The sequence below is a fragment of the Staurois parvus genome, unplaced genomic scaffold (assembly GCF_062004578.1).
Source record: "Staurois parvus isolate SC_StPar_1 unplaced genomic scaffold, SC_StPar_1.0 ptg000153l, whole genome shotgun sequence".
Taxonomy (NCBI): Eukaryota; Metazoa; Chordata; class Amphibia; order Anura; family Ranidae; genus Staurois; species Staurois parvus.
This window is the reverse complement of record NW_028317949.1, coordinates 9,757,569-9,784,959: the sequence shown is the minus strand read 5'-3', so window position 1 is coordinate 9,784,959 and position 27,391 is coordinate 9,757,569. Positions and strand designations below refer to the sequence as shown.

The following is a 27,391-nucleotide window of genomic DNA, read 5'->3' as shown; positions in this document are numbered from 1 at the left end:
TGCGTTAGTGTGTACAGTGCATGAGTGTAAAATGCTTTAGTGCACACTGCAGTGTACAACGCATTGCACACTGTAATACACTGTACAATGTAATACCGTGTACACCCACACATTGTAGACTGTAATGCAGGCCATAGATGGGTCGAAAATCGGCCGATTTTTCGGCCGAAAATAAAATCGGCCGATTTTCGGATCGTTAGTGGGCTATTTGTTCGGCCGTTTTTCGGTATTTTGGCAGATTTTTTTTATCGGTAAAGTTGGAAAAAAATCAGCCGATTTTGCCGATTGGCCGATTTTCGCGGCAATAATGGGCAAATCGGCCGATTTTTTACCGATAAAAAATCTGCGCATGAGCAGTGACCTGCAAGAGGAAGACAAAATGAAGAAAAAGAAGAATAGGATGAAGAAGAAGAAGAGGATGATGATGATGATGAAGAAGAGGATGATGATGATGAAGAAGAAGAAGAGGATGATGATGAAGAAGAAGAGGAAGAAGAGGATGATGATGATGAAGAAGAAGAAGAAGAGGATGATGAAGAAGAATAAGAAGAGGATGATGATGATGATGAAGAAGAAGAAGAGGATGATGATGATGAAGAAGAAGAAGAGGATGATGATGATGATGATGAAGAAGAAGAAGAGGATGATGATGAAGAAGAAGAGGAAGAAGAGGATGATGATGATGAAGAAGAAGAAGAAGAAGAAGAGGATGATGAAGAAGAATAAGAAGAGGATGATGATGATGATGATGATGATGAAGAAGAGGATGATGAAGAAGAGGATGATGATGAAGAAGAAGAGGATGATGATGAAGAAGAAGAAGAATGAAAAATAAGAGGAATTCCAGCCCGGCAAAAAGTGTCCCTGCAGAGAGCTTCGCTATTTCTTTGACAGTTCTTTGACAGTTCCTTGACATTTATAGCGGTTGCAACAATGTATCTATTTGTTTCCGAATAAAAACATCTGTATCCTAAATGGATACAAATAGATACATTGTTGCAACCGCTATAAATGTCAAGGAACTGTCAAAGAACTGTCAAAGAAATCGCAGAGCTCTCTGCAGGGACACTTTTTGCCGGCTGTAGACGGGATGAAAATCGCCGATTTTTTTTACCATTGCTGGTAACGTCGGCCGCTTGAACGACCGATTTTTCGTTTTTTTAAAAGAAAAATCGGCCTTTTTTCTCCCCGTCTATGGCCTGCATAATGCACTGTACACTGTCATGCAGGATAGAGCTACGCATTACACACTGTGATACGCTGTCCACTGTCATGCAGAATCCAGCAACGCATTGCACACTGTAATACCATGTACACCAACACATTGTAGAATGTAATGCATTATACGCAGTATACATGTCCAGATATTCAAAGATTAGCCATGAAGGCCTAGCTGGTTACCTATTGGGCGACCGCAGATTGCCGAATAACGCTACACTGCATCCAGGCAGCTCTGGGAGGGCGTCATATGACATCCTGGCAGAACGCGTTCTCTGTGATTGCTGTGTCCTAAGGACACAGCTGATCACGTGATATGGTAAAAGGCCAATCACAGCGGCTTTTTACCATGTGATCAGCCATGTCCAATGACACGCTGATCACCGGGAAATGCATTTGCCGGGTCTTGGCTGCACTTTCATCACGCTGTCAGAATGTGTGGAAAGTACTGCCGAGAACCAGCAGTTATCAGAGCAGGGGTCAGCACCGATGATCAGTGCCCACCAGTGCCACCCAACAGCTCCGCCCACCTGTGGCCAGCAGTGCCACCCACCAGTGCTGCCTCATCAACGCACATCAGTGTTGTTAAATTACCGGTTTACCAAATGTTATAATATAAACAGACTTTTATTCATTATGAGCTATTTTGTTGTTTATCGAGCAAAAAGTAAAACACACAGCAGCAAGTCAATACCACCCAAAGAAAGCTCTATTTGTCTGCAAAAACTGATATAAATTTAAGATGGGTACAATGTGGCATGACTGCACAATTGTCATTCAAAGGGTAACAGTGCAGAAAGATGAAAATTGGCCGGGACAGGAAGGGGGTAGGAGTACCCAGTAGGCAAGTGGTTAATATCATTGACCCATCAATACCCAGGAGCTAATGTACAGATAAGTAGCATGTGCAACAAGTGAGATTCTGCTAGGCCCCACCCAAAAAATTACAACTACCTGTCCCTCACATGTTATAAACATGTTTGCAATGGCCACACTTACTTTACATATAAGGATCATCTCCTCAGTTGAGAACTGTGCTCTCGCCATGTCCAAATGCCAACCAAACTTACAAAATATTTCCAACTCCAGAAACCTCCAACCACTGTCATCCACTTACACTCCCCACAACCACTTCAGGGTGCGCACGCACGTGATGACGGACTTCCAGGATGATAGCTGTTCATGCGCCATGCGGACACCTGTTTGGCGCTTGTTTGCAATCGCACATTTTTTGTGCGCAACTATGATAGCTTTCACGAATATGTGTTTCTTACTGATTTGTTTTTTTAACCTTGGCTAATATTTGTTGCCAAAGGCCAAAAATCAACAAAGTGTGGACTATTTTATTACTGTAAATCGAATTGTAGAAAACCTGTAGCTGGCTGCACAGTGAATGTGACATTCAATAGTACATAACAATATTGTGGTGCAAGTGGGTTTTTTATTTTTATTTTTATTTTTTTTGGTTTTGAAAAAGCCAGTTTGCACACACTTGCATATTCACGCTCTTACAAGCTACATTTGAGCAGATTATATAAGTATACAAAGTAACTATTAAGGTTGTTCATATATTGAACATAAAATAAACACAAAAACATCGGTCAAACATTTATTGATTAAATATATCTTCATTTATTTGGTCAGCAGGAACAAGTAGGTACAGTCAATATCTTGGTGAGTCACAAAAATAGGATTGATGTGGCAAAAATAAAACACTCCTGCTCATAAGAGCTTACAATCTAAAGATACTTCTAATGAACTGTGTGTGCACAGGTTATAGCAGGAAACAAAGGGGAAGATGAATCAAGTAACATTTTCGTGCACATAGGATTTACTTACACAATCACTTAGTATGAAGATCCATTCACAAAAAAAGTCTACAGATCAAAATATCAAGAAAACAAAGCATGTGAAAAAAAACCCTCCCACCTCTACAAATCCCCTCCCACCTCTACAAATCCCCTACACATACATTTGTCAGCAGGTTTGTCAGAAAAATGCATTGGAGTCTAAATAAGCAAGCAAAATTAAAACAAGAGCAGATTTTAAACAAAACGATTGACATGTGTGAGGCTTTCAAAGCAAAGAGAAAAAACACAATCATTGTGCAATAACACACAAACACTTTACAAGGTGTCTGGGGCAATTCAGCACAAAATCTCTTCCTCCCCAAACCACACCATGCAAGGACTTAGTCACAAACCACCCGGCCTAGTAACAGGCCAAATCACTCCCTACTGCACATCTTTATATAAGCTAGGTTGTATTTGGAGCGTGCCAAACAAGGCCCCACACCCAATGAAGCCACACCCACCACTGACCTTAATTTGGTCAGTGAAAGTGTTTTCACCTGATGAATCCGCTTCCTACCTGCATTAACCCTTGGTATACAGGCCCCACAAATCAGAAAGATATATACAGTGAAATGTACGTGTGCAGCATACAACAGAACATTGAGCAGGGATGTGAAAGGGAACCCCAATTGGAACCTTTATTGCTACTATGGTCACAATTCCCTCCAGATTCTCGCATGAGTTAAGACAGTCACATGACCACATCTTGTATGCAATACTGAAAATGACAAATCGATTTGACTAGTATGGTGAATTTCCCATCAATTGGCGAAACACTCCAGAAATCAAACATCACCAAACATTACACTCTGGGCAAAGCTGATTTACAAATCCTGCGACTTACAGTAAAGTTGACCATTTCAATGCAATTTTCAAGACATCTGACACAGATCTCTATGCAAATTGCCACTAAAGTAGTACATGTACTACTATAGAAATCAGTGTTTGAAACGCACCCATGTGGTCACTCTAATAGCAGACAATAGGGTGCGACTTTGCAGACGATTTACAACTTGCATGTTGTGCAAATCACATGCCAAGTCCCACTCAATGAGCACGCTATTGGAGCGTTCATATTGTTGTGGTTCAAACTTGGTAGGAGCCACAAGTAATAATAGAGTAATGAATACACTACTTTTCATGCAATTTGCTGAGAGATCGGTGTCAAATGTCTTGCAAATTGCACTTGAAATCACCATGTACCCCGACTTTGAAATCATGCAACTTCTATGCAAGTCACATGATGTGACTGTGGTGTCAATAACACCACTTAGAAATCTGCTTTAATGTGACCGGGTGGCCCCCAGTAACATTGTTTGCGATTGCCATGCAATTGGCATGACAGGCGACTTGCAAATTGTAGACCAAGTCGCACCCTATTGGCCACTGTAGGCTCTGTTCACATCCAATTGGATTGTGAACTCGTGCAACTTCACTGTAAGTTGGGCAATTGCCGCATCGGATTAGATGTGACAGTGGTGTTGGCCCCCAGTAACATTGGGTGCAATTTGCCATGCAAAGAGCAAGCTGCTGGCCATGCCAATCACATGACAAGTCACATCCAGGGTGTGCAATTTCAGGTGCGATTTGTGCATTGACATCGTACCTGATATTGGATATAATGAATGTGAGTGTATTAACATACACCATTTGTTGCAGCGAGAGTTCAAAGGTATTTGAGAATTGTGGCCATTTATTAGCAATTTAACATCTAGACTCAAATAGAAATCGCAATGCTACACACAATTGAAAACACAACTAGTTAGTAATTCTCTAGAAAACACAGTAAAATTGGCAACTTAAAGAGTAATTTTCAATTGCATATAGTGTGAGCGAAGCAGGAAAATCAACAAAGGAAATAAATCTTTGAAGGCGTGCGGTACCTGCCTGCTGGGATAAGGGTCTGCTATGCATTTGGGGGAAAAATGCACGCCAGGATTTGTGACAAGTTTGATGTGTGGATTCACCAACCAAGTCTTTTCTCTCTCGCTCACTCTTCTGAATGTCTCTCTTTATCACTCTTCATATGTATCTCTCGCTCACTCTTCTTCGTCTCACTCTTCTCTCTCTCTGTCAGCTCTTTGCTTGCCAAATCCTTCACAAAAGTGGGTGGAGTGTAAACCATCATTATCAAATCTATTAGTGATTCAGGCCCTTATCTTATACCATTGTATGACATTCACATAAGGTGCAGCTTTGAAGGTGTTTCAACAGACAAGGCCTCATTCTAATTCACATTTTAGGGATCATTTAGACAGAAAGCAAAGATGTTGCCAGAACATCTATTTGAAGACAGCCACACACGGAGATCATGCTACTACCTCGCCGGGGTTGGGATTCAAACCGACAACCCTAGAGTTGTGAGGCAGTAGTGCTAACCACTAACCCACAGAGCTACATTGCTAACCCTGCCTGTATTTCTGTGCTGTGAATCAATCCTAGGTCCCTGGGCAAGGTCAGTGTAACTAGCCAAATATCTCCAATGTGACACAAATGTTGTGCTATGTTGCCAATTCAGATGTATGTTGGTTCTATGTATCCCAATACAAAGGATTGCAATACTAATACAGGCGAACCTCGGTTTACCAATGCCTCAGGGAACGTCATATTTGGGGTACAAATGTCAAACCATTTCAGTTAATTGGTCTGTTTACAAATGTTTGAATAATTTGGTATGGGCATGTGGCCTGGTATGGTTCAGGAGGGGGGGAGGCGCTCGCTCGTCCCCCCCCCCTTTCCTGACCTGCCGAGCTGCATGCTCGGATAAGTATGTGTTATGGATTTTGGGGGGTACCCCATGCTGTTTTTTATTTAATTTCAGCGTGGAGTTACCCCTTAACATCCATACGAGACCCGAAGGGCTTAGTATGGATGGGAGGGGGGACCCCACGCCAGTTATTTAAAGAACTGTTTATAAATCACTGCAATACTTTGACATTCAACTGTCAGTGGGGAAATCCGCCGACAGCTGAAACATGAGCGCTGCATTGGTTTTCACTACTAAAACGCCGCATGAGTTGATAACATAACTCATGCGGGATTGTAGGAGCGACAGCCATGTGTTAATGTTTCAACTGTCAGCGGGGTTCCCCACTGACAGCTGAATGTAAAATAATTCCCTTTATTGCATAAATAATAAAAAAAAAAGCGTGGGGTCCCCCCTCCCATCTGTACCAAGCCCTTCGGATCTGGTATGGATATTAAGGGGGAACTCCATGCTGGAATTAAAAAAAAAACAGCGTGGGTCCCCCTCAATATCCATACCAGACCCATATCCGAGCATGCAGCCCGGCAGGTCAGGAAAGGGGGGGGGACGAGCGAGCGCCCCCCCCCCTCCTGAACCATAACAGGCCACATGCCCTCAACATGGGGGGGTGCTTTGGGGCAGGGGGGGCTCCCCCCCCAAAGCACCTTGTCCCCATGTTGATGAGGACAAGGGCCTCTTCCCCACAACCCTGGCCGGTGGTTGTGGGGGTCTGCGGGCGGGGGGCTTATCAGAATCTGGAAGCCCCCTTTAACAAGGGGGGCCCCCAGATCCCGCCCCCCCCCCACGTGAAGGATTCTGCGGTACACGGTCCCGCAGACTCATTCACAAAAAAACTAAGTGTGGTGTAAAAAAAAACACAGTACAGGGTCTTTGACAAGTCCTTTATTAGAACAATGTCCCCCGAAGTAGATCCAACATCAAGCCCCCCGCCCGCAGACCCCCACAACTACCGGCCAGGGTTGTGGGGAAGAGGCCCTTGTCCTCATCAACATGGGGACAAGGTGCTTTGGGGGGGGAGCCCCCTTGCCTCAAAGCACCCCCCCCCATGTTAAGGGCATGTGGCCTGGTATGGTTCAGGAGGGGGGGGGGCGCTCGCTCACCCCCCCCCCTTTCCTGATCTGCTGGGCTGCATGCTCGGATAAGGGTCTGGTATGGATATTGAGGGGGACCCACGCTGTTTTTTTTTTAAATTTCAGCGTGGAGTTCCCCCTTAATATCCATACCAGACCTGAAGGGCTTGGTAAGGATGAGAGGGGGGACCCACGCTGTTTTTTTTTTTTTTTTTTATTGCGGACCTTTATTATTACATTCAGCTGTCAAAATAAATATTATCTAGACCTTCAAAATCAGTCAAATCATTACAGAAATAATTATAAAGGATAAGAAACAAAAATAGAATCACTAGAACTAAGGAAATCTAATTAGATTACATGAAGATATGCCGAGTGCTGTTTATTAAACACAATAGTCACGACCGAGTGACGGCTGTCAGAGGAATCCACAGTAAGATTCACTATTAGTCAGTGGCTAAAAAACAAACGCCCATGGCAGAAGTCTAAAATGTGTTCTGCACATGCTCAGTTGTATCTGCCAAAGACACTGCACGGGCTTCTAGATTTTTACTGTGTCGATTTCCTTGAAAAAAACGATTTTTAACACATTCTTAATTTTTTTGGAAATAGCAGATATTGTTTAAAGTGAAGTCCTGATATTTGGCAAAGCAAATTTCTAAGTGAACATGTCTCTACAGTGATTTTTCATGGTGTTAGAAGTGCTTCTTAGCAAGTCTGTTTTGTGAGTCTGATTCCGGGCATGTGTCTTTTTGTGAATTAGATTGGGCATCTGCTTATGGGCTCTGCTCAATAGTGAATTAGGTTGCAGGGTAAAAAATAGACAGACGCCCATGAAAATTGGGCTTAAGACCATGAATATGCGCCCACGCCCAATAGTGAATCAGGGCCAAAGGGTCTGGTATGGAATTTGGGTGAAATGCACACTGTTTTGTTTTTATCATCCCAGTTATTTATACTCAACTGTCCCTAGCAGTCAGTAGGAAGTTGTCCAATTAAACAGTGGTAAAAATACCATTGCTACATAATTTTTCTTCCCATTGCAGCGGGAGGTTCATTCAGCTGATGACCCATAGACTGTCTACATTGCAGAAGTCTCCCTGCTGGTCGAATGTTCTTAGCCTATAGCACTAAGCTATTTTCTCTATTGGTGAATGTTAAGGCTCATGGCTAAATGTTATAGCTATTTTTCTCTTAGAAGTAAATATTAGGGAAGGTTACATTCGCCCAGTAAAAGGCAGCAAGTAAGCTATTACATACATATTACAAACATTATGGGTATTATCTGTTAGGCTTTCATGAATGTTGACATATTTCCAAATATGTTTTTTTTTTCTATAAATCAACCCCTTAGTGTTTTCAGTCTACATCAGGAAGTGCTATTACTGGCAGGATTTCCAAGTGACACACTTTGAAAAATATTCACACAAAATGATTTGCTTAACTGTATAAACTGGGTTATTGTGCCAAAATGCTGGAATATAGATTTAGGGTTAACTTTAAGTTGCACATAATCTTGACTTTGCTTTAAAAACTGTTTATTATTTGCACTTTTATTGCATGACAATCACTCACAAAAAAAAGTTGCCCTAGTCAACTTCTAATAGCATCCTAAAAAAACTGCTGCTAAATGTTTCCTGTATCTTTAAAAGCTAAGCTCTGCTTTATGGTGTGAAGGTTATAACACAGTCACTCCAGCCTCAAAACTTAACTTATGGGCCAAGACACATGGGATTCTAGCTCTTGGCTGTGGTGATACTGACTCAGCAAAATAAAGCCAGGGTTAACATACTGTGATAAATTAGTTCTTGCGTATTCAGTCTGCAACACACTGATATATTTCACTCTGAAATATCTTATGTACTGTAGTTCTGTATCTTGCATACAGTACATGAAGCATTGATTGCTGATGCGCAGAGAGTGGTCATTGAACTAAAATGTAATGCAAATAATGCCATACACATAAAGCATGACAAGTGACATGTCAGATAATTTAATAAGGCAAATGACAGTATTCAAAGCACAGTCACCCATAGCTGCCTGTCAGGAATTATTTTTTATTGTTCTGACTGATCTGATTGAATTGGTTGCCGTGGGTTACTGCACATCACTACTTTATTAAATAAACCTGACAAGTCAATTTAAAGAGAATGAAATGTGAAGAAGAACTGCAAGGCTGACACATGTAATATTGCATGCATTACTTTCTTGACTGAGATGAAAAGAAAAACATTTATATTTGTTTTAAAAAAATACATTTTCCTAACTTTATGTGAATAGAGCAAAAGGCCTGATCAGTGTTTTAAACAATATGGTCTTTACAATAAATCTTTACATGGGACTTTTCATGAAGTGGTTTTTAATATTTTTTTCATACTCGCAAAGAATCAGTGGTTTTGATACTCCTTTGATATGGCAGCAAACATTTGAACACATGATGAAACGCTAAGGGAAAAGCAAATATATTATTTTGCAAATACTTTTGACTTTTTACTAATATATTACTAAGGAGTGCAAAATCTGGTGTAGCTCCGCATAGAAAGCAATCAGCCTCCAGTTTTTTTTTTCGTCAAAGCTTAATTTAACATGCTGAAGTTGGAAGCTGATTGGGGACCATGTAAAGCTGCACCAGATTCCGAATGTTTCGGTTTTAGTAAATCAACACCCTAGTTTACCATGCATTAGAATACTGCTCTAAATATATTGTTCTGTGTGTAACCAGGTACTGTAGTACTAGTGTGAATGAACCATTAAAGGAAAAATGGTTTCATGTTTTGTTTGTTTGTTTTTCTAACATACAATGAATGGTTTCTAATAATGAAGAATGCTTCTATAAAATGCAATTATAAAAGGTAGTAAGCAGCATTAATTAAATCAAAAATTGGTTTGACCACTCTTTGCATTACCATAGCAATATTTCTCTAGTTATACTTGCATGTAATTTCTGAAGTTACTTTAAACCTTCTGTTGCACAATTCCTTGTTCATTCACTGCAGATAGTTCCTTATGATTGGTCATTTTTTGGCATCATTGTCATGCTGTAGGATGGAGATGGAGCAGAACAGACAGTTCTCTGGTGGTATTGCATGAGTGAAAAGATTTTACTGGTACTTCTCAGCAAAAAGGGGGCAATCAATTTACTAACTCCATTTGCAGAATGCAGTCCTCAGATCTTTAGGTACTCTCCACCATGCTTCACTGTTGCCAGTTGTCATTCATCCACCATTAGTAGACAAAATGCTTTCTGAAAGAACCAAATGTTTAATATTTTGGCTTCTTAGTCTAGAGTATCTGCTTACACTTTTCAACACTGAAGTCTTGTGCTTTCATGCATAGGTGAGTGGTTTGACTTTCATTTTACCTCAGATGAATGGTGTTGTCACTTCTTGTGACTTGTAGTGACTTCTTTAGATGTTGGAGGGGTGATCAAGGGCCCTAAAAAATGATTCTATATCTGAGCAGATAAGGGTGCTGGACATCTTCCAGTTTCAAATAGAAATATGAGGTGTAACAATTTAATTCTATGAATGAACTGTAAAAATATTTTCTTTCCTATACACTAGATGAAATTTGAGGGCAACATTCTTTCTGATCTTCTGTCTCATTCCCAAATCCTCCATTAGAATCTGCCATACTGTTTCCCTGTTCTTGTTCAGTTCTTCTACCATCATTCGCACACTCGATGTTCAATCTGAGCATATGAGGATTCACACTCCGTCCATATTTGCATGAGTCCTTTCATTTTTGGCTGGCAAATTCTTGTGTCATCATGGACACTTTCCCGCCTCTCCTTAAACTGTCTATGCCATTCACAAACACTTGGTTTCTTCATGGAATGTTTATCATAAGCCTGTTGTAACAGAGCTAAAGTTTCACTCACACTTTTTCCAATTTTCACACAAAATCTGATGTTAATCCCCTGCTCCAGATTCATGTCACTCATTTTCCACCAACAATGCAATGCACACACAGGTTCTTTCTTCTATTACTTTGTAAAGGCTGAGTCAGCTGGTCTGTGACCCAGGCAAGTGCAAGTTAGAACATGTTAGAACATTCTCGAGTATGAATGATTGTGTGACTAACCATCATAGTCATATGTCGTGGGCATTCTGGGAATTAAATAGTCACACTTTTTAAGCTTGATGCATTTTTTATCTGCTCCACCTAATTTCTATAATTGAAAACTGTGTTTCTAGGCCTGTGTATTTGTACTTTTTGATTAAAGCTTGGACTCGAAAGTTTCTGTCTGCTATGAAATGCTCCTTTGGAGAGAATTGGATACTAACTATCAGCTGTTTTTGTTTCATACTGAGCATGATATATAAACAGACTAGAGACTGTTCACTTTGCACGTTGGAGCTTAGTAAATAAGCTGTGTTCACCTGAATACCCAAAGATTTGTGAGAGAAATGAATTCGTTTTTTTTTACTTGCACTTGCTTGGATGTTTCAAATAGGCTACACTTCACCTTATTTATGGACCTCATTTAATTTGCTCTGCCTCCCCCCCCCCCCTGCTACTGAGCTTACTTAATACAAAGTGCTCTGTGACTAGCAGCTGAGGGAGCTGAGATCAGAAGTTCTAGGGACCAAACTCCTGAAATGAAGCAATAACTATCCTCATAGAGCTAAATGAAAAAGATAAGTCCATGAGATGGAATGCATCTCACAGGAAAGAACTGATAGTGCGCCTGCACAAAGTGGCTAAATTCCTGGAGTTCTGATTTAAGACAGTGAGAAATGGAAAATATTTTACATGTTATGTAATGGAATGAAAGTGTAGATGGGGGATATTCTACAAGGGGAAAGGGGATATTTTTGGAAAATAAAGTGTGTTCACAGGAGATGAGAGGAAATGTTTGCTGTTAGGGGTGTTTAAAGTATTAAAAAGAAAATCTTATGTGACTGATACATTATTATTAATATTATACAGTATTTCTATAGCGCCAAAAAGTTTGCTCGGCACTGTACATTGTAGTGGGGGACAGTACATGAGACAATACAGTAACAATACAATACACGAGGGGTTCAAGGGCCCTGCTCTTTGTAGCTTACAATCTAGGAGATTGTAATAAGGACATATGAAATGTAAGCATAAGGCTGGACATATGAAGTAAGGTGAATGCTGGGCATATGTTGACCGAATCTGCCTTTAATAAATCAAACCTAAAGTGTTTAAAATGGAGACTAGCGCTATACCTATTGGCTGAATAAACCACTGAATAACAATTATATATATACATATATATATACAAATAAACTATCTGACAGGATTATGGACAGTGTATGCATGCCAAGAGTCCTAACCTTCACATGTCTGCTATAGGGGACACAAACTTTTTCTCAGATCTCACTAACTTCTCGTCTAGGTCTTGGAGTCCAGGGGCTTTGCAGAGCTTTGGGTGGACTAAAGACTCCAATCCTAGGTCCACGTCTTGCCTATTAGGCAGACCTCACTAATTAGTCTCATCTGCTCAGGGGCCTTTTTATATCTGAACTGATTGATGCTCTCTGTTAGTTAGGAATATACTGTATTTAAGTTTAGATATTTGCTCAAATGATATGTTGGCAAGCACTAACCAGGAAAAGCTCAAATAGGGTTATTATGTATGGATGCTAAAGACTATCCCCATGTGGTGGCTCACAGTTTAGACACCTGGTGCAACTGTAAAGCATGTCATAGATTTTGGGTTTGGTTCTTGGTTTTGGTTTGGATATGAGCTTGCAGCACAGTGCACAAATGGACACAATATACAATCAACAATATACAACAATTACCACCAAATATACTTCTAGTTACTATGGATGTAGAATCCCTGTAGAGTAACATACCTCACAAGGAAGGGTTGACTGCATGTCAAAGATTCTTATCATCCTCATCAAACCATAAATACAGTGCTGAGGATTTTACACAGCGTAACAAATTCATTCTTACACAAAATTACTTCACTTGCAATAAAGACATCTAAAGTATTTTCAATGTATGGGTACTGCTATAGAATGAAAAATAGCACCCCAGTATGCAAATGTATTTATGGTTGACCTGGAGATAAAATTCCTGAACAACATACAACAAAAGCCATACAGATACTATCAATATATTGATTGATGATATTTTCATCATATGGACAGAAGGTAAAGAAAATCTAAAACAATTTTACTCTTTGATCAACAACTTTCATCCATCAATAAAAATTAAAATGGACTATTCAAACACAAATGTCAGCTTCCTAGACACTACATTACACATCAGAAATGACAAGCTACACGCCTCAATATACAGGAAACTCACTGACAGATGTGACTATCTCCATAGTTCCAGTTTTCACCCCCAGCACACTAAACGGGTCATTATACACAGCCAGGTCATCAGATACCACAGAATATGTTCAGACCCAGAAGACAGACATAAAAATCTCAGGACACTAGCAGAATCCTTCCATAAGAAGAGTTACAAGGACAAAACTATCAACACCAGCAAGAAACCATCAGAAACAAACAAATAACCATGTATATCTAGTAAACCACATATAATCCAACACTAGAAGGGGTAAGAAAGATAATCAAAGATTTACAACCCATCATAACAGAGGATGAAACTCTAGAAGAAATACTCCAGCAACCCCCAATACTGGCTTTCAGACAACCACCCAACCTCAGACATAAACTAATCAACAGAAAACGTAATTCTGATCATGAAGTACCACATAATGGAAGCAAACCCTGCAATAAAAAAAAATTATGCAAACTGTGCAACCAAATCAATCTATCAAAAAGTGTCAGACACTCAAAAGGGACCTTCAATATCACTGGATCATACAGCTGCACCTCCAGTAATGTTGTGTGCCTCAGCCAATACAAAAAATGTAGCAAAGGAACTTATGTTGGTAAAACAGGACATAAGTTAGAAACAAGGATAAACTTGCACAGGCACACCGTCAAGAAGCATAAGGAAGATAGTTTCTGCACACCTATGAGACATCATTTCTCACAACCAGATCACACTATGGAAGACCTCAATGTCTTAGTTCTTAAAGGGAATTCCAAAACTATTTAGGAAAGGAACACTTTTGAACTAAGAATTATAGTTCTATTTGACACAAACGATAATGGCTTAAATCTACACTTAGGTCTTGACCCCCCCCCCCCTGTGATTCCCCTACTCCCCCCTTCCCCCAGTTTATAGCTCCTTCTCTGTCTTATCTCACTAATGATGCTAGTTACTATTGCTGTGTACATTTGTTTGTTTTTTCCCTCAGAGATTAAATTTATAACATTCTGCTAACACTTTATGCATTGTGCATTGGATCTTGAAGAAGGGGACATACCTCAAAAGCTTGTCCTGAAAAACTGTATGTTAGTACAAATAAAAAAAGTATCATGGACAGTACTCAATTGTTTATTCAGTTTGCAAGCTTTTCAACTATTTTCAGGCTTGAATGTTTTTCTTTAAGCCAGTGGTAAGCTAGATACTAGAAGTAGAGGCAAGAAATTGTGTGAAAAGTGTGTGTTACATGTATTTTCATGCATTTTTCAGTACATCTCACTAAAGTCTATATGGACCAAAACAATTGACTCTGTCCAAAGAAGAGTGAAAAAAAGTGCCTGGTTTGTTTACAAAAGGTTGACTGGGAGCTGTCTTTTAAGGGCAGTAGCACTACTGCTGTAATATTACAGATCCTCAGCTCACTGTTGTTTGTAAACAAACCATTCCACAGATCTATCATATAGGGGTGGCAGTTCTAGCACCTTGCTACTAGTAATGATACTGCCACTAGCACTACTGCTACAAAAACCAGCTGGGGATCATGAATGATTTCATTGATCTGTAATTTTACAGAGAAATTGCAATGTGTCATCATTGCCAAGCGAAGATTGTTGCATCAATATAGTTGGGCAGGGGGCGGTTGTAGCAACCAGTAATCATGATTTATGAAGGATATATATTGCTGGACAATGTAATTAGCAGTGAACTTACATTGAGAGGCATTTATTTTTTTAAATAAAGGACTTTGTCATGATGGTGGTCTTATTTACTTCCTTTTACTTTATTTTGATAATTACCTATATGGAGTACAAATGTAAAACATTCCCAGTGGGGGGGGGGTAGATATATGTGGGCCCCAAAACATGAAAGAACTTCCAGAATTCAATACGCCTCCCACAAACCTCCACACCTTTTTTTTGGGAACAGGATGAAAAAGTAAACAATGTCTCCCAATGAAAATTCAATCAGTTTGTTGGATGAGTAAATCTTCATCAGCCTTCCTCCATGAAAACCAGTTGTTCAAAGATATTGACCAATCAATACGATGTCCCACTGCCCATTGATGTTCACCCATTGCATTCCCACCACACAATGACAGATCCCTGGTCAAATATGGCCAGATTGTTCGACTTTTCAAAAAGCTGCTAATGGCCTAGGTTCAGGTTCGAACCCAAAGCTCATCCCTACTTAGAATCAATGTAATAAACTAAGCTAAAAAAAACTACTTTATATCGTATCACTGTTGCTTTAAAAAAAATGGGATATTGGATTATTTACCAACTTGTTTTAACTTTTTTTACACATAAGCTTTACATTCATACTTGTTAAAGCGGAGCTCCAGTCAAACAAAAAAAATATAAGTCAGCAGCAACAAAATCTGTGGCTGCTGACTGTTAAAATACAGCCACTCACCTGTCCCATGATCCAGCAGTGTACTAATTGCAGCCAGTTTCACTGGCCATCCTTGCTTCCCAACACTGGCATCTAGTGTGGGCACCCGGCTATGACGGCTTGCGGCTTCACAGACAGGTGCTCACTGTACATGCACGAGTAGCACTGCACCTTGTGAATGGTCACGTAGTTTTCTGGGACCTGTCACGTGTCCCAGAAGACTATGAGGAGGGAGGAAAGGGGAGAGGACAACTTCCGATTCTGATCGCCTAGGTGAATGCAGTGGAAGTGGGAGTGAGTACCTGTCAAAGCCAGGTAACCAGTCCCCAAAGGTGCCAATTCCTCACAGGGAATAGGGGACCAGTACCTAAAGCTGAACTTCCTCTTTTGGGTGTAGATCCGCTTTAATATGTTTCAATGAGATTGAATACCCACATCACAGATACACATGAAAGCAAACATCATATTGACAGTTGGCCTTAGGAATTCAGGTCTATTTCTGTGTTAGCAGAGTAGTATCTACATCTTCAATAACCTCCACAACTTTGCCTATATCTATGTACTCTAAATTTCCACCATTACAAAATACTATTGACTGAGGGTCACAGTGTAATTACTGCTCAATAGACACTGTTGTCAGGGTTACCTACACCTTTCAGTTAATGACATATCTAAGTTAAGCAGGTTGTGTGATTAATTATATAAAGCGGGTGCCTGTCCTGCATTTAATCAGCCACCAGATTTTTCAGTAATTAAAAAAGGACCATTGCTGAATTTCCTTTTCATTGTTGTATGGGGTGACTTAAATAGTTCCTCATTTTAACACATCAATTATTACATCACCCTGCTTGTAGTCTTATTTAAATTATCCCAGACTGTTGAATGTTACTGATGACCTCCTATATAAATACTGAATTGGAAAGAAATGAAGGGATGAGGTCCTGAGGAGAAATGGTGGCCTTTGTGCCCCAGTTTCATTTGTAGTTCCTGTAATATGTCCTACAGCAATCACTGGATCTCTCTTTTTTGAGTATTGACAATGAAACTCTATATAGGAAAATCCCTAAAACCTGAACATGGACCCCAAACCCTTGTGAAGTCTACAGGACCCTAATAATGTTTATATTTTTAAGGCCAATTTATAATATTTTGTTAACAAAAAGATAGTGAGTAGCTTGGCACTTCTAAATAGTACCAATGCAAAACAAAAAAAGGTTCAGCGTGAAGTGGGTCTTTTAATGAAGCTTAAAGTGCAACAATAAACATACACAATTCCTTTATAAACCATGTTTGAGGGATTCCATAAATCTTCTTGTGAATTTGTGTACCTATTCAATGTACTCCTGTAAAACTGATTATTAAAAAAAACTGTCAAGAAATGACAGCTCCCAGCCAGTTTCAGTCTGTTTGGAAAAAAATGTGTCTGGTGTGAAGTTTGCGGGTTAACCTCCCTAGCGGTCTGATTATGTCCATATTTCTGTGCTCAAAGCGGTACATTTTTTTGCATGGAAATATGTTTTTTTTTATTGTAGGCCTGTAATTTTTAGGAATAACTCACTGAAATCTGTTCGAACAAGAGTCTAGTAAACATCCTAGGTATGATAAAACTTGAAACACGAAATCATAAATTATTATTTAATAAATAATCATAAAAAATAATAATATAACAATAATAAATTTAATTCAATAATATAATCAAACCAAAAGCACTGAAATTTGAAATACAGTATAGCGCCAATTTCGCACATCACTGATCAAAGTCGCAAAATCGTTTTCAGTGTCTGATGATGAATTTCCCCACAAATTATTATCATTCAATTCTGCAAGTGGTTCTAATTTACTATCGCTGTTCTCTAGCCGGTCTAAAACTGCTTTTAACCTAAAGGGACACTTTTTGGACGCCATGGACATTTCTCAGTTTCCAGGCAGAAAGAACAGTAAAAATGCAGGCAGGGCACAAGACACAGTAGGGACAAAATGTATGTGAAATGCTTTGATACAGTAATGTTTTACTATGTGATTTTAGTGATTTTAGTAAATGTCACTTTTTGTCATTTAAAAATTTCCCGCCGTTCCATCCCTCCGTACATCCCAACGCTTGCAGGGGACGGAACCCAGATGACAGATGCCGGCATCCGCTGGAGGACATTGACGGGGACACTGCAGGAGGGACATCGTGGGAGCGCAGGACAAGGTAAGTGATCGAGGGATCATGGAGCAGCGCTGCATGGTAAGCCCGAGTGTAGCTCAGGGTTACCGCTTGTGGTACTGAAACTTTACCCTGAGCTACACTTGGGAATACCGCCAGGGGGGTTAAACAACAAATACAGTGTTGTTCCCCCCAAAAAAAAATCCATACCAAGATCTGTATTCAGGCATGCAGGCATTGCCATAAAAAAGGAGAGGGGCAGTGAACAATGCCCCCTTCTTGAATCATACTAGGCCACATGTCCTCAACATTGGGAGGGTACCTTGCAGGGGGGTGCAAGGGGCCTCATCCCAACATTCTTTGTCCATTGGATGGGGGGTCTGGAAGAAATTACTTTAAAATAAGGTTCCCCTATGTAAACCCATGCCAATCAGGTTTTCCAGTGACAGAGATTCAACATCAGTCATGGCGACAGTTTGACCCATGACTCGATGAGCTTCTCCTGCTACTTTTCCCTTTGTAAATGTCAGTTACCTGTACAGATAGAATGCCAAGGCAGTACTGCTGAAGTTGTGTGATGCAATTGACCAAATATAGTTGTGATTAGATTTTGTTAAATATGTCACCCAGAACCCCTGCCACCTGCCAGCTTATTTATAATGTTAAACAAGCTGGAAGGAAGCAATAATGATACCACCACTAAATGAATGACTTACAGCTGCAGTAACTTGCTTTGGCAGCACATATACTAAAATTAGAACAATACAGAAAAGATTAGCATAGGCCCTTCACAAGGGTGACATGCAAATTCGTGCAACAGACACATTTTCAGAAAGGTGGGTGAACTAGCCAAATGTGACCATCTAATTTGCCCATCATCAAAATGGGAACAAGCTGGATTTGGGTTGAACTCATGGTTGATCCAAATTCAAAGCTCATCCCTAGCAGTCAACAAAGATTACATGGCTTGTACTATGAAATTAAAACATCTATCTATCTATCTATCTATCTATCTATCTATCTATGTTGGTGTTAGTGTGTATGTTAGTGCTGAGAGCCTAGCACTTCCTGACATCATTGCTTACTACGTGTGAAATCTGTGAATGATCACAGAGGTCACATGGTACAAGGCTATTCACAACAGCCTTGTACCATGTGACAAGCTGTGACCAATCACAGCTCTCACAGAAAGAATGCAGCCAGAGAGGAGAAATGATTGCTTTTACAGCTTTTATGGGTGTAAAAGCAATCAGTGTAAAAAAAAAAAAAATCTTCATCACCCCCCCCCCACTATGGTAACTCTGTACTGCTAGAGTGACAGTATGTTAAAAAAAAAACATAAAAATATAAAAAAATAAAATAAAAATGTAAAAACATTTTTTGAAAAATTATAATATTTGGTTATAAACTAATTTGGGTTATTTTTTTTTCTTAAAAAGATAGCTGGATACATTTTGGCCAATATTTATGAAGAAAGATTATTTATTTGCAAAATTATATAACAAATTGTCATTCAAAGTGTGATAGCACTGAAAGCTGAAAATTGACTTGGACAGGAAGGGGGTGAAAGTGTCCGGACTTGAAGTGGTTAATTAGCATCATTGTCAACATTTCTGAGCTTTGCAAACTCTGCTAAAAATATGTTTTATGCTTGTCTGTGCCCCTGTTGCAGATATTTATCATCACTTTTGGTCATGATAGAAAGTAAACAGTAATATTCCCTGGAGGGAAAAATATGACAGAAACACTAACCCTTTTGTGCTCCATTCAAAGCAATATATATTATACTTATGGGTTTAAAGTGTTACGTAACCCACAACAGTAAAATTGGTCTGTATATGCAGTAAAGCATGCTTCTTATTCTCACTGATGAACCTAAGGGGTTAATCTTCTGCATTGTGTAAATAGGATGTTTGTTCCTGTCTTCTCTAATCCTCCCCTTATTCCACATTCCCCATTTCATCTCCTGATAGAACACAGCCTCAGGGACACTCTGCACGTGCTCAGTTTAGTGTGTATTGCTAGAGAGTTTTTCTTTTTCTTGGAAGGGTGCATGTGAGAAGCACAGGGCCAATCAGCACTGACCAGACAGGGGGTCTGTATGCAATCTCATAGGGGAGTGAGAGGAGAATGAAAATTCCTCCTACAAGCTTTAACCAGTGCTCAGCTGTACACTGATAGAAGTCACAAGACTGCTCTAAATGCTGATGAGAAAAGGAATTTATCAGTTTATAATTACTAAAATAATTATACTTCCATGTTAGGTGTACTGTGAGAGACCAGATATAGTGAATGCAGGGTCCTGGGTTTAGTAAAACTTTAAGTTGAGCTTTAACTGTGAAGATAACTCTAATATGTATTGCTTTTCTTAGTCTTAATGCATACTCTAACTCTCAAATTTCCTCTTAACATTAACCAGCCCAACATTTAACCTGTAACTTCACTTTTGTTGAGAAAAAATACAATCTTTTCCAACTGATGAATGTACTCTGCAGGTAATTTAACAAGCTTTGTTGTAGATCCTTACCTTTTCCTATTCTGAAGAAATAGCTGTTTTGCAGACTGATTCTGAATGGGAGGGTCAGTCTTCATTATAACCACTTGGCTTCAGTGTTCTGATGAGTAATGTGTTAGTGTCTGCATCTCTTTAGAAGTATTTAATCCCCGGGAGGTAATTTAACAAACAAGAAATTATATTTTCTGTACACCAATGGTATACATAACACCCCCAGGTTACCATATTGCATTGAATTTTACAGAAAATTACAGTGACTGCAGATATAAAAGAAAATAACATAACTTTACATTTTCCATGCAGCAATTGTATATACTATGTTGTTTGTTTTTTATTTGGTATTTCTTTTCATGAAAATAGAGTATCTTTTGACTAATCTCATTCAACATAACCATAGCGTTTATATGTGGGTGTAGATAAACAGATAATAACATGCTTCTAAACTAACTTGTCTGCCAAAAGCTTTGCAATTCCTTCTGAAAATGTTCTCTTTGTAAAGAACCATGTTGTGATATCTGGGCCAATTCTTGAACAGTATAGTATTCCTGAAATTTGAGGTGTATAGCATCCTTAAATGCTTATATTGTAAAGTTTGTCACAGAGAGGCAACTTTCACACAGGGTGGACTCTGCCTGTAATCTACTTGATCAGCAGGGGATCAGTCTGCTGATCCCTGCTGAACAGGTGGATTATTGGTCCGCATCGCTTATGCAGAGTGGATGGGACAAAACCAGCTCTCCTGTATGGGTGGTCAGTGGTAAACAGGCCACCTGTCCATTTACACCCAATTGCTTTCTGTTCCACTGGATGGAAGGGGAACAGATCCCCATTCTTCTGTTTTTGGCAGATCAGATTGGATTGGATGTAGATGGGTATAAATGGACATTTTTGTTTACACTGGCCACTCTATAAAGGAGAATGGAGGTTCTGATAGAGTCCGCCTTAAAAACTGACAGACCCGATCAGGATGTTCATGTGAAAGGGGCCTAATGGTTAAATGTAGGTATTGATTGGCTTCAGTTCTTGGTTCAGTTGTTAGAGTTGTAGCCTTTAACCTCCCTGGCGGTAATCCCGAGTGCGGCTTGGGGGTTAATTTTCAGTACCAAAAGCGGTAACCCTGGCTACACTTGGGATTACACTGTAGTGTAACTTACCTTGTTCCTGCGATCCCCCGGTGTCCTCCAACTGTGTCCTCCGGCCGATGCCGGCATCCGTCTTCTGAGTTCCCTTCCCTGCGAGAGAGCAAAACCGGTGGAAGATTAAAAAAAGTAAACAAAACATGACATTTACAAAATATATTCAATCTGTTAGGATTACATTACTGTATCAAACCATTTCACCTCAGTTTTGTCTCGAGTGCTTTGTCCTGTGCCCTGCCTGCACTATTACCGTTCTTTCTGCCTGGAAACTTGAGAACGTCCATGGCATCCAAAATGCGTCCCTTTAGGTCAAAAGCGGTTGTAGACCAGCTAGAAAACGGTGATAGTGAATTCGAATCACTTGCAGAATTGAGCGATAATGATTAGTGCGGAAATTCGTCATCAGACACTGAAAGAGCCGACAACGATGATTCTGCGACTGAGCTCAGTGAACTTGGTGCTCTGTTGACTGTGATATGGATCAGGCAGCGCCTGATTGTGACATCGGACTTTGTGCAGTCCCATGTTTCAAAATTTTTCATACTGGGATGTTTACTAAACCAATATTCAGTGTCTAGCAATATTGCACCCTTGTATGGACAAATTTCATTGTTTTTGGTTTGATTACATTATTGAATTACATTGAATTCAATTTATTATTATTATATTATTTTATTTATAATTATTTATTATATTATAAATTATTATTTTGTGTTTCAAACTTTATCATACCTGCAATGTATATTAGACTCTTGTTTGGACAGATTTAAGTGAGTTATTCCTAAGAATTACAGGCCTATAATATAAAAGAACAAATTTCCATGAAAAACAATGTACTGCTTTGATATTCAAAAATATTGACATAATCAGACTGCTAGGGAGGATAATGAAGAAGCCCAGTCAAATCCTATCTAAACCTAAAGCACAACTCCAATCAAAATTTTTTTTACCACGTAGTGGTGCTATGGACTTCTACTTTAAAACCTCTTGCTTTTTCTTATGAGAAGGTACTGTAACAACCATGAATTGTTAATAAGTGAGGTAGCACTCCAAGAAACTATTTTGCATCTGCGTTACATACTGCAAGTAACAAACTGACAATCTAATATAAAGTACAGCTGTGGAGAGTGAAGAGTCTGAACTAATTAACTCTGTTTACAGAGCAAATACATCGACATACTAGTATAAAGATATTGTGATATTGAGAAAGTTATTAGCATTTGTTGTGCTTTCTCTGTGTCTCTAGAGTGTACCTATGGGATATGATATCTTCTTGTTTAATACTTCCCTGCTGGATATTAAAATGAAACAAAAATGAGACTGACATTTTGTAAATTAAGGAACATTTTGGGCTTGCTCACACATAGTTAGGTGACTGGAGCTTTTTCAAACTGGATATATGCCATTTACCGCTAGGTCACATAGAAAACAATTGTTTAATATGTACCCCATTTTCACAGCAATGCAGCCTGGAGGCACGGTGCAGTGAGCTGTGGTAAAATGTAGACATTCTGCATTCTGCTGCAGCGCACAGGTAGGCACTGCCTGTCACCACCTGTCATTGCACAGCAGTACAATGCACTGATAGGAGGAGACATAAGGTGTCACTTTGTACACCTATACAGTTAACCACTTGCCCTCCAGAGGATTTACCCCCCTTCCTGACCAGGTCATCTTTTGGAATACAGCACTGCGTTACTTTAACTGACAATTGCACTGTCATGCAACACTGAACCTAAATTAAATGTATGTCCTTTTTTTCCCACAAATGGAGCTTTCTTTCGGTGGTATTTGAATGCCTCCGCATTTTTTATGCCAATACAATTTGCAATTTAGCAAAAAAAAACAAAATTTTTGACTTTTTCCTATTAACCACTTGACCTCCAGAGGATTTACCCCCCTTAATGACCAGGCCTCTTTTTTGCTACTCGGCGCTGCACTAATTCAACTGATAATTGCGCGGTCATGCAATGCTGCACCCAAACGAAATTTACAGCCTTTTTTTCACACAAATAGAGCTTTCTTTTGGTGGTATTTGATCACCTGTGCGCTTTTTAATTTTTACACTATAAACAAAAAAATGACAAAAATTTTGAAGAAAAACAATATTTTTTACTTTCAGCTATAAAAATATATAGTAAACTCAAAGTTGATTATAAATTTAGGCCAAAATGTATTCTGCTACATGTTTTTGGTAAAAAAAATCCCAATAAGTGTTTATTTATTGCTTTGTGTGGAAGTTATAGCGTCTACAAACTATGGTATAAATACTGCAATTTACGCAATTTTTTTGCTATACAGCGCTGCTCTAGTTTAACGAACAATTGCACGGTCATGCAATACGGTACATAAATGAAATTTACATCCTTTTTTTCCCACAAATTGAGCTTTCTTTCGGTGGTATTTGATTGCCTGTGTGGTTTTTATTTTTTGCGCTATAAAAAAAAAGGCTGACAATTTTGAGGAAAAAAACAATATTTTGGACTTTTTGCTATAAAACATGTCCAGTAAAAAAAAAAAATGTAAAAATCAAATTTAGTCATAAATTTCTGCCAAAATGCATTCTGCGATATGTCTTTGCTAAAAAAAACCCAATACGTGTAAATTAATTGGTTTACGTGAAAGTTATAGCGTTTACAAATGGCGGGAAAGATACTGGGATTTTTAGGTTTTTTTTATACTAATAATGGCAGCGATCAGCGACTTATGGCGGTGATCAGGGACTTATGGCGGCAATCAGCGACTTATGGCAGGACTGCGGCGGACATTCTGACATTGGGGGGTACTGACTTGGGGTCACTGACATCCCCAGTGACACCAATACAGTGATCAGTGCAAAAAAAAAACACTGACACTCTACTAATGGCACTGGGGAGGAAGGGGTTAACTTTATTTTTCAGGGAAGGGTTATCTGTGTGAGGGGAGTGTTTTACCATGGGGCGGGGGTGTGTACTGCAGGGGACACCGCTGATCGGGAGAGAGAAACTCTTCTGTCCCAATCAGCTTGTCCTGGAGCTGTCAGGGAACTGACAGAAAGCACAGCTACTGCAGCAGTGCTCTCTGTCAGCTATTGCCGCCGATCACCGGGACATAGCCGGTAACGATCGGCTGTGACCCGGCGACTGACATCCGCGACTGTGATCGGCGGGACAGTTAGGGTAGCGGCATGCCTCGCGCGCGCCCCCTACCTGTTTACAAAACACGTTTTAAAACGTGGTTTTGCCTGCCCGTGCCGCCCTGCCACCGTATTTCTACAGTGGCTGGGCGGCATGTGGTTAAACATGTTCAGTAAAAAGTTTTAAAAATCAAATTTCATCATAAATTTAGTCCAAAATATATTCTACTACACGTCTTTGCTGAAAAAAAATCCCAATACATGTAAATTAATTGGTTTACATGAAAGTTATAGCGTCTACAAATGGCGGTATATATACTGGAATTTTTTTTATACTAATGATGGCAATCAGTGACTTATAGCGAGACTGCGATGGGCATTCTGACACTGAGGGGGAACTGACTAACTGTCACTTTCTTCCCCAGTGACACTAATACAGTGATCAGTGCTAATAAAAAGCACTGACACTGTACTAATGGCACTGGGCAGGAAGGTGTTAACATCTTGGGCGATCAAAGGGTTAATTGTGTGCTGTTTTACTGTGTGCTGTGTGTGTGTTTTACTGTGTAAGCACACTGCTTTGTATTGCTCTGCTATGCCGTGCAATACAAAGCAGAGTGTTGGAGCTGACAGGGGAGAGATCTGTATTGTTCACATACAGACCTCTCCGCCATCAGTGATACACAGCGATCATCGGGTGCTGGTGTAGAATCACCAACCGGGACCCGGTGATTGATAGCTGAATCCGCCAATGGTGGTGGTGTGATTTTGTGCAGCCCTGCCATCCTGTAGCAGTAGTTCTGCTATAGGGCAGTTGGGAAGCGGTTAAAGAAAAACAAAAAAAGGAAACAGTACAATGAAGTGTGGGTCATACCACTCTCTTACTGAGGCTCACTGCAGCCAAAATTAGCTGCCCGCACACATGTGAACAGGCCCTTGAGCTAAGTGAAGAAATGCTCAAAGCTATCAGGACTAGACTGAGCTAGCTTCACATCTATGCAAGTGGTTTCTGCAATTTTTCCAGTGCATTTTGCATTTTTGAACACGTTTTTGATGTGTTTTGCACTTTTTTGGGCTAATAGGAAAGTATGACAGTTCTGTTCATGAAGTGCAACATTGATGTGATTGTGATGCGATTTTTGCACTCTCTGGCACTCAAGTAGCATCAGAGTAGTGCAGGAACTCTTATGTGTCCAGAGTTGCATGTTAGGGTTAGGGTTGGGGGCCAGGGTTAGGGATAGGGCTAAGGTTTATCTCTAACATTTAACCCTAACCAGGGGCGGACTGACCATTTGGAAACTTGGGCACTGCCCGAGGGCCTGGGGTCAGTAGGGGGCCCCATGAGATGCCCCTGGTACCTTTTTTATAGGCTTTTTTGAGTTTGGGCAAGGACACAGGGGCCCCATGATCCCCTATTGCCTGGGGGCCCCATGAGTTGTCAGTCTGCCCCTGACCCTAACCCTAACCCTTAACCCTAAGACTGGGTTCACACTGATGCTGTGCAGGAATCACTGCGAATCCTATGTGTTTCCCACACTGAATTGCAATCACATAGCATTCATGCGATCTGTTGCGGGTGTCAATGCTAAATTAATGACACCCTGAAACAGATTGCAATACATGATGTGATTGACAGAAATCACATCACATGGGTGAGAACACCTATGCGATGTGATTCAGGTGCGGGTAAAAAAAAGTGTATTTATGGTGCAGATACGATGCACAGACATTGCATGTAGTTTGCACAGGAATGCGTTTCCTGCGCAAATCACATGCAATGTGCCATACAGCATCAGTGTAAACCCGGGCTAACTCTAACATTTAACCCAACCCTAGCCCATAACCCTAACATACAACTCTGGAAACAAAGGTTCCTGCACTACTTTAATGCAACTGTGATGATACTTGAGTGCCAGAGAGTGCAAAGCCAAATCAAAGTTGCATTGCATGAACAGAACTGTCATACTCTCCAACTAACCAAAAAAATTGTCTTTGGATACACGAAGGTTCCTGCACAAATCGGAAAGAACTTTGATATGACTTTGAGACTACTTGAGTGCCAGAGAGTGTAAAGTTGCATCAAAATTGCACTACATGAACAGAACTGTCATACTTTCCTATTAGCCAAAGAAAATACGACTTTGAACATATAAAGGTTCCTGCACTACTTTGATGCGACATTGATGCCACTTGAGTGCAACAAAAAGTGTCACATCAGACAAAAAGAGAGAAAGTCACATCAAAGTCGCACTACATGAACAAAACTGTCATACTTTCCTATCAGCCAAAAAAAGGCAAAGCGCAACAAAAACACATCAAAAACACAACACTTGCATTTTTTGTGTGGGTCCACGGAAGTCTATTACATGCAAAACGCAATCTACTTCGGGAAAAAAACTCCCTGACGCAAAATGCACTAAGAAACACATAGGTGTGAACAAGGCCTAAATGATGATGAGCAGCGCTTACAGGAAATAATAAAGAATATTAAAAAGTAGATAAAAGACGTTTTATATGTGTATATTATTGGATTAGATTCAGCCCTCCTGAATGTTATGTTATTTATAGATGTCACCTTTTGATCTAACTCCCTGGCTTGTTATACTGTATATCTTAAATATTTCAATATGATATTTTTTGGCTATACCTCCTTGCATTTTAATTGGGAGATTTGGGTGTTTCTGTCAAGTTTCTTGTTCCTCCTGCTCTGTATCTGCCTTCATTTTCGCTTTAACCTTCCAACCCCATAAATTCCTGTCTCTGAAGCTGGCAATACACTAGTAGATTTTCAAGTGTACATTTGCGCAAACATTTGTAGAAAGATTCTTGATGAATGTGATTTCAACAATTTGCTTTTAACATTTTAAGTGGACTTGAAAAAAATAGACTTTACCAAACAAAACCACA

General features: G+C 39.8%; 1 protein-coding gene and 1 non-coding gene across 3 annotated transcripts in view; both read left to right on the top strand.

The window, feature by feature from the left end:
• The window catches only part of CDH12 (cadherin 12), a 1,084,366-nt gene that overhangs the window by 947,377 nt on the left and 109,598 nt on the right, over positions 1-27,391 (top strand). The gene's annotated exons all lie outside the window — the stretch shown is intronic.
• LOC149463726 (U6 spliceosomal RNA) lies at positions 18,444-18,546 on the top strand. Its single transcript, XR_016312400.1, has one exon. It is a non-coding gene; the product is annotated as a U6 spliceosomal RNA (small nuclear RNA).